The sequence below is a fragment of the Durio zibethinus genome, chromosome 27 (genome assembly GCF_047325235.1).
Source record: "Durio zibethinus cultivar Kanyao isolate XHJ-2024 chromosome 27, ASM4732523v1, whole genome shotgun sequence".
Lineage (NCBI taxonomy): Eukaryota > Viridiplantae > Streptophyta > Magnoliopsida > Malvales > Malvaceae > Durio > Durio zibethinus.
Window position 1 is genome coordinate 5445536 of NC_143188.1, and position 7896 is coordinate 5453431.

General features: G+C 26.0%; 1 long non-coding RNA gene across 1 annotated transcript; it reads right to left on the reverse strand.

The window, feature by feature from the left end:
- Positions 1-776: 776 nt before the first annotated feature.
- Positions 777-1629, reverse strand: LOC149510870 (uncharacterized). The gene is made up of 2 exons (XR_016334875.1): positions 1239-1629; positions 777-1147 (listed from the first exon to the last, which is right to left on the reverse strand). It is a non-coding gene; the product is annotated as an uncharacterized LOC149510870 (long non-coding RNA).
- Positions 1630-7896: the final 6267 nt, after the last annotated feature.

The window sequence follows — 7896 nt, forward strand, 5'->3', positions numbered from 1 at the left end:
GTTATTAGATAATTTTTTTAGTGCAAATCAATAAAGGTTGCAAGTCAAATTTCATAAAAATAACATTGATAAAATTATGGACAAAAGAAAATAACCAAATATTTATTAAAGAAGTTTACACAAACATTTTTGGAATATATACACCATAGTAAGAATATAAAATTTTCAAAGAGAATGCTTATTGCATTTATGGTAATTCATCAAAATATGTGAAAATTTCATATATTAATAAGGTGATTAAAAGGTGTATATGGAATAACTTTAAAAAATTATGAATTCCAAACAAAGTTATTAAATGTGTAAATTAATTAAAATTTTGTAATAAATTTAATAAGTTTTAACGAATGACATCAAAATTGATGTGATAACTTGTAATATCATATAATATATGATATGTTTAAATGTACTCATGATAAGTTTAACGAGATGTCATCATTTGATATTATAAAAATGACATGATAATTTGATACATGTAAATGCCTTATTTTGTTTAAAGTCTTTAAGATTATTTTTGGGCCTTACAATCAATTTTGTGATTTTTGACCCATTAATCGAAATGGGCTTTTAAATTCGTTTTGCCCCTGATTAACAATTTTTTGGACTTTTCCATTTCAGAGCCCAATTAAATTAAATTGTTTTCTTTTCTTTCCTTTTATTTATTTTATTTAAAAAAAAAAAGGAAAATTGGAAAACTAAAAAAAACAGAGATAAATCCAAATTTGGGATTGAGTCCTTGATGAATTGATATTCCTGATGAATCGAAATTCAAGAAGAAATTTTATCGAAATATTTCTTGGACGATTACTACTTTCAAATTTAGGGTTAATCTCTATAAAAGACAATCGGAGAAGGGAAGATACACATAGAAAAAAAAACCCAAAAGACGATTTTTTGACCTAGCAGAACATTGCCAGCGTTGCCTAACCAAAGCCCTTGTACCCACCAGCATACCAGCCTAAGTCAATGGTCTCTATCTCCTAGCCCACTACGCACCAGTTATTCGAATTATCCTCACTACCATCGTTGTCGTCCACCATCCCACTGCCACCAACTACAACTGAAGCCTTAACCCCAGAACTACCTTGCCGAGTAGCAAGTCAAGACCAATATTTTCAGACCCTTTCCAGCACCAACTCCATCACCGCTCCTGCAATAGAAACCCAAGCAAACACAATCACATAATAATCACAGAGGCATAAGAATCAGAAATCAAGAGCATACAGAAAGAAGAAAAATACATGAAACTTTTCTAGGCAGTGGGTGTTTGTTTAGGAATTTTTCGGTTCAGTGAAGTTTAGGGTTTGATTTGGCTAAAGAGAGGTTTAGGAAAGGATTCTTGGTGGTCTCGGGTTGTTTAGACGGTGGCAAGGAGGAGTTTAGGCTGGTGGTAGTACCTAAAGCACGGTTTAGATTTGTGGCTTTGGAATAAGATTTGAAGAAATTTAATTTGAGAAAGAGAGAGAAGTGGTTAAAGAAATTTTTGGGGCGAATTTTGGTGGGTTTCAATGACCAACGAAAGGGCTACAACTGGCCGGGTTCTGGGTTGTGGTTGAAGCTACTGGCTGTGTTCTTGAATTTCTGGGGATTGTTCTTCATTCAAGAGTGAAGGGAGAGACAGTTAGGGATAGAGAGAGAAAGCAGGGGAGGAAAATGGGGACACCAACTTTATTTTGGCCTTTTATAGATACCCCAAACAGAGTCGTTTCAAAGAAGTGGGAATCTGGGTCTCTTGCAACCCCTGTGAAGGTCCGCTGTCTGACCTAGTTTGGGTCCCACCCAATGGCAAGTCAATTTTTTTTTCGTTTTTCTTTATTTGTTTTTTTTAACCCATTAAAATTTTTATATTTGTTTATTTATTTTATTTATTTATTATTTGTTCATATTTCTAACTTGTATTTTATTTATTTTAACTTTTTTAATTACTGATTTTTTATTTTTCTTATTAGAATTTTTTAGATTTTTAATTTTTTTATTTGCGGTAATTTTGTTAGTTATTATTTAACTTTTTATTTTAATTATTTGTTCCTTTTTAATTATTTATTTTTATTATTTTTAAAAATTAAATTCATAAATTTCTATCAAATTATTAGAAGATTTTATGGATTTAAAATATTTTTAAAATAATTTTTTAAATTAATTTTACTAAACTATTAGAGGAATAAATTTCAAAATAAATCTTACTAAATTATTAAAATGTTTAATTATTTTTTTAAAATAATTTTCATTCATACCAAATTATTGGAGAATTTAAATCTCAAATTAAATTTTATCAAACTATTAAAATTTTTAATTTTTTTTTGAGAAATTTAAATTTATACATTCTTTTTAATCCTATCAAACTATTGGATAATATATTTTGAAATAAAATCTTATTAAATAATTGGAAGGATTTATTAATTTTAAAAATAACAAGTCTTTGAAAAAAATCTTAATTTATGCAATAACGAAGTTTTTTTTAAGAGTAATAGTAGTTTTTTTTTAATATTTTGGATGTGAGAAAATATTTTTAAATTATTACTAAACTATTGGAATAATTTTGAAAATAATTTTCGATATTAAATTATTTGCTAAATTTTAAAAAATGTTTTAATGCTTTAGATAATATGAAATCAACTTGTACTATCTTTTAGATGGACATTATAGGGGTATTATAATCTTTTTTATATGTAACCATACTCTTGAATTTTATTTGGTTTCATAGACTAGCATCACCCTTTTAATGAACCCAAGTCTAGCTTGGGATCTATTTTTAAAAATAGACAAATTTAATTAGATGATTAATTATACCTAAATAAAAATATTAGTGGTGACGTCTAAAATTGTGTCTAATGATAAGTTTGTAGATATACAAAAAAAATTATTTAATCCTAACAAACTATTGAAGGATTTAAATACCAAAATTAAATATTATCAAAGCATTGAAAGGTTTAATGATCTTTTTAAAACAAAAATTAAAAAAATAAAATTTTAAATAAAATCTTATCAAACTATTAGAAATATTTGTTAATTTTTAAAATAATAAGTTTTGGAAAAATTTTTTAATAAATTCGACTATAGAGTTTTTTCAAACAGTGACAATAGTCTTGTTGAATACTCATAAGGTAAAAAAATATTCTTAGTTTGCTACTAAATTATTAGAGTAATTATAAGATTAATTTTTAATATTAAATTATTTGGTAAATATTTAAAAATGTTTTAAGGTTTTGGATAATATAAAATCAGTTGGTACCATCTTTTGGATAGGTGCGGTAAAGATATTATAACATTTCTTATATATAATCATACTCATAGATCTTGTTTGATTTTATAGACTAGAATATAATCTACGATTTTAAAAAACCTGGGTCAAGCTTGGATCTATCTTTAAAATGAGAGAAATTCAGTTAGATAATCAATCGCACTTAAATAAAAAAAATTGATGATAACTCTTAAAGTTGTATCTAGCGATTAAGTTTACAAACTTATACATTTGACAATATGGACTAAAAACTTATTACATACCAAAAGGTTTCTCAATGAAAACAAAATTTTGGAAGTGATTGGAAAATAAAAATTTCTACAATATGCCAAGTGAATTTGCAATGCAACTATAATATATTGATTCTAAAAGAAATAAGTTATTGTACAATGAAAAACAACATTAGTAAAAGAATGTGAATTGCATAATGAAAAATATAAAAGTAATTATATGTTTGATGTATGCTAAGACATACACGAAGTAAGACATTACTTTCGGAGTTAACAAAATGATTAGTAAATATATGATCCAAAGTTATATTAGGATGGTGTTTAAGATACTGTAATATATATTATAAATTAATTCTTCGATATTAGAAGGATAAACCAATGCAAGTTAAAAAGACAAACATGTAAATCCGAATTTGGATTGGCATACATGTATGGTGGGGGTAATGTTTCTTGAAGTTTAAAAGAAACAATTTACATTTAAAAGATATACTAAAATTTGTAGGATTAATAAATATTGGAAAAGCTAAATAAAGAAATAAGTTACATCCATAAGTTCTTTAGGGCCTAAGCCAATGTATTATAATTTACGATTAGAGCAGCTTAACCCGACTCACTCACCAATAGCTCAGGGAAAATGAACTATCAAGTCGGGTTGTGCAATGGGTTGAGCTGAATTTGACAAAATGCTAGGATATTTTGGATTTTAACTCTCAAAACATTGCCTTTTAATTATTGATATATAAGGCCAAGTGTTTTTTTTTTCTTAATTTTCTACCTTTTCTCTCTCTATTCTTCAATTTCTTTCTCTAAAAGTAAAAATTGATAGTCGGATTCTTCAAATGTCCACAAAAAAAAATTTGTCAGTCGTTGAAATCTTGCCAAAATTTGGGATTAGTCGTTGGAACATCGTTGTAGCTTGGCCAAAACTTGGGTTTAGTTGTCGGGTTTTAAAATGGTTGTTGGAAACTGGGGAATTTTGCCTAAAATCTTGAATATCATTGAAAAATTCAATCGAAAAATTTAAATTTTTTTAGAAAACTTCCAAAAAAAAATGCAAAAAAATTTGTTGCAAAATTTGACCTTCTTATGTTGTTCTTCATTCTAATTCTCTCTAATCACTTGAAAACAATCTTAAAAAACTCTCTCACAACGAAGAAACCACCACTCTACTTTGCACTCTATAATTTTTGTTCCTTTTTTCCCTTTGTGTTTTCTGCTTGCTATGTTATGTCCTTATTGTGTTGATTACTTAGTTATTTATAGAAGAAAATCGATAAGAATTTCAACTCGTCTAGGATTACAAATTAAATTATCACCAAAATTAAAATTTGTCTTAAAAGTAAATCTTAATTCCAATCTCAATTTAATTTTGATAAACCTATTTAACCTTTTTAAAATTTCTTAATATTTTAAATTTTTTTAACTTTTTTTACCTTTTGTGAAATAAAAATAAATGAGATAAAAAAATAAAATAAATTAGACAAACTAAGGAAATATGAATAGATAAAATAAAAATAAATAAATAAAGATGAAATTAAGATAAAAGAGATGAAATAAAAATAAATGGATAAAATAAACATAAAAAAAAGATATACAAGGATAAATATAAATAAAATAAAATTAAAAAAAGAAATACAAGGATAAATATAAATTATAAAAAATGATAAATGCATTTTAAAAAATATAAAAATAAACATAAAATAAAAAAATATAATAATTGGACCTTTAGGCTTGAACCTAAATTGAGCCCAATAGATTTAAACCCTAAACTAAATGGGGTATTTATAATAGTGATAGTTAAGTTACATCATCAAAGGCTAAAAGCCAAGTAAATGAAATTTAGACATATTGGTTAAAGCATAATGATGTGAAAATTGACAAATGATGCACGCAATATAGATACTTTGTCAAATTTAAGGAAACAAATCTATTTTTAATAAAGAATTGTATTAATGTCTATAGTTTCAATAGAGATGGGTGATAAGCTCATTTATTAAGTTACATATGATGGAACCCTAACTCAACATTTGATTACACATTATGTCTAGAGTTTTAATAAGTAAAGTGTATTATTTGTATATGACTAAAAGTACTTAAATTAAAACCATCCCAGTACATATAAGTATTTAAACCATATGTTATAAAAGAATGTTAAGATTAAACTCTTAATGGATCTATTATATGTCAATATAGTGTTGGAACGCTTGTATGCTTGCATTCTTGATGGAGTCCACTTATATGAATAGGAATGGTACAATTTTTAGGAGTAATGAGCTTGGCTCTAAAGCACTCATGAATATACACGACACACAATCATTGGAATTGTTTTGAAGTATTGCTAAATGATCTTTTGATAAGATATGAAAGCTTGGCTTTGGTGCATGACTAATCATATAAAATTATTGGTTCAAAGATCTAAAATCTTTCATATAATTTTGATTAGCTTAACAATACTTTACAACTATAGTGAAGATTTTGAAATCATATAAATATGATATCTTCATTTATGTATAAGATTTTCGAAAATACTGAAACTTACCGTATTTTGAAAATAAATGGAGAAATATTAGAAATATTTTCAAAAAAATGAAAGATAAATTGGTTAAGTATGATAACTTGATTAAATATTTGAAAATAAAGTGTTTAAAGCTAAAGTTAAGCTTTAGAAAGCCTTTAAACCAAGTTAAAATGACTTAAAAAATGAAAGAAACAATAGGAAAAAGTTTCCTAAGGGAGCAGTCAATTACCATAATAAGATAGTTGGTAGTTTAGCTTTTAGTATGAAAAAAAAATTCTGTTATAAATTTATCCTTGGGAAGTCGATTACCCAAAGAGGGAAGTCGATTGCCATGACATGATGAAAGCCTTCTATTTTTGAAAATACACTCAGGAAGTGGAGGCCTGTATAAGGAAGTTGATTCTGAAAGTTGTGTTTTATTGAATCGTGAAAAGTGGTTTGTCTTGGAATGAAAAAAATATGATTATTCAAATAAACTAATATAACTTTAATTATTCATAAATGTATCTTTTTTATTAAAAGAAATTTTTTTTGATTGAAACAATACAATAAAAAAGTCACAATCTTAGGATTTAATTTGTATAAATAGAGATTATGTGCTCATTTGGGAAAGTTCAAGAATTAATAATTTAGAAACTTTCTTCTTTTTCTCCCATTTTTTTCACAAATAAAGTAAAGTTACTATTACATTATTTTTGCAGAAATTAATGTTTAAAGGTTAATGTTTTTGTTTGCAACAAAGGGTGTTAGTGGCTTGATATCATAAGGGCAAAGTGAACTCAAACAAGGTTTCATTGTATCATAGAGGTATTATGGTTATATCAGTTTTGCATACCATAACTAGTAGGGACAAAATAAGTCTCAAAGAAAATGGCATTTGCAACATGATGTAAAGTCCTTTTTTTATTCTTTGAATGTTTCATCTTAGGAGCAACCAAAGCTTGAAGAGAAGACTATAACTGAAGATACAAGTGAAAGATCATTGTCAAATTTTGCAAAAGTTCGTAATGGAGAAGCAAGCTTTGGATCTTGAATTTTCTAACAGTTGCAATATAAATTTACAATTTATAGTATGCTATATAAGGTTGGTTTTAAGATTATATTTTAACAAAAGCAAAATATGTTTTATATAAATGTGAATATAATTAGAAATGGAATGTGCTTTAAATATGATTATGTATGAAAAAGATTGACTTAAAACCTTGCTTGCTATGATATTTTGACACATAGTTTAACATGTTTATTATGATGGTATGAATCTATAAAGCATATTTTTTTTTTAATTCTATGATTAAGCATGATTAATTAATATGTTTAACGAATTACATGCTTAATCAAAAAATATTTCTAAGTTTTTATTTTTTAAAAATAAAATTATGTTCTAAATATGCATAATTGATTCATAATAAGTAAATAAGTACTTGAGTCATATGTTATAAAAGGAATGTTGAGATTAAACTTTTAATATATCCATAACATGTCAATATAGTATTGAATGCTTATATGGTTGCATTCTTGATGGAGTCCACCTATATGTGTGGGAGTGGTATCATTTCTAGGAGTAATGACCTTGATTTAGAAGTACTCATGAATATATATGACACACGACCATTAAAATTGTGTCAAAACATGGTTAAATGTTCTTTTTATGAGAAATGAAAGCTTATGTGTGGTTTTGTGCATGACCAATCATTTAAAATTATTGGTTTAAAGATCTAAGATCTACCATACAATTTTGATTAGCTCAACAACACTTTATCACTAAAGTAGAGATTTTGAAATCTTGCAAATAATCTTCACTTATGTATAAGATTTTCAAAAATATTGAAACCATATTTTGAAAATAGAGGGGGGAAGGTTAGAAATATTTTCAAAAGTAGTGAAAGATAAATTAGTTAAATTTAATAACT